Raw genomic sequence first — 1,476 nt, 5'->3', positions numbered from 1 at the left:
AGCAGTTAATCCTCAGGGAAACGTCGAAATGTCACTAAATAGTGGTCTGCTTTCATACGGTTGCAGTGTCTCTTCAGTTTTGTGTTCATATGCTGATGTTTTCATTCAAAACATGCTTAAATCCCTAACTTTTCCCTGGAGGCATCGCTATGGCAACAAAACAACATGTTCCAAACAAAAACAACCAAGCTGTTTCCAGAGCTTAATATTGAACATGTCTTTGTTATGAACTTTATTTGTACAAATCTGTGATGTTGATGTGCACAACGTGGGATTTAGACCTCGGAGGGTTAATCAACAACTCACCAAAAATTAGGTTTCAATTTGTGTTCATGACGGTGCAGATTTCTGACATTTTGTGTACTTTAAGCATTTAACAGTTTGACTGTTTTCTAATAAAAACTGTGTGAAACTCAAGTTAGACCTGTGTTTGTAAATGAACCATGTTGTGTAGCTTTCTGGATTTTATACCTATTGGGCTACATATTAATTTATTATACAGGATATACAGCAGATAAAATCTAAACTCACATGTTTTATGTAACTAAAGTGTTTAATCATGTGGGCTACAGACAATAATCAACTAATGGACTATATTGATATGAGAAACATGCATACTTACTGCAGTTGAATCATTTTAACCATATGCAACCACCTGCGTATGTCTTTGAAAAAAAAAGGCTTTGATTTTTCCCCTCCATTTGATTTCTTTGCCACCCTCATGCCGCCATAAGAAGATTTTTCTAGATCCGCCCCTGTCGAGACTTTCAACCCCAGGTAGGCCAAGTATGGAGAAACGCAGTGTCTTAACTTATTTTTTATTCCTTTATTTTATCTTATTTTTCTTTCTTTTTTTGCCTGAGGAAATCCTACAGCATCGGCTTGTGCTTTGTGGAACTTCTTTTGTTGAAGATGGGTTTTTTATTTCGCTTGGTTTTATTGGCAATCCTGACGGTTGTTTGGAGTCAGTGCTACTCCCACACAATTACATACTCACGGGAGTTTCTTCTGGATCTTCGGTGGACAGGCCCGTCTTTGGACTCTTTTCACCCTCCAGTGTTTTCCAGCTCTGGATTATCCAGTAATCACAGGGGCACTTTTGTTTTTAACAGAGTCAAAGCAAGGAAGCGGGATAAGAAGGGAGGCCTACGTCAGCGATTGCGGAAGCAAATACGGTACAACCGTATTCCTTTACCATCAACAATCCTTGCTAATGTGCAGTCTCTGAGGAGTAAATTAGATGAACTGCATTTGAATGTTGCACATTTACTGACGTTGTCTGCGGATATATATCCTTTTGTAGAGACATGATTATTCCCTCAAAGGTTGTGAATTCTTTCCCTAATAACAAACCATGGTCCTCTAAAGTTCTTACGAGGCTGATTTACGAAAGGAATAAAGCTTTTACTGAAGGGAATACCTTGAAAGTCAGAGAAATTAGGAAGGAGATTAGATCAGAAATTAAAAAAGCTAAAA

Source organism: Pundamilia nyererei, unplaced genomic scaffold, assembly GCF_000239375.1.
Source record: "Pundamilia nyererei isolate P.nyererei 1_Seehausen unplaced genomic scaffold, PunNye1.0 scaffold00061, whole genome shotgun sequence".
In the NCBI taxonomy this organism is placed as follows: Eukaryota; Metazoa; Chordata; class Actinopteri; order Cichliformes; family Cichlidae; genus Pundamilia; species Pundamilia nyererei.
Note: the sequence above shows the minus strand (reverse complement) of the source record.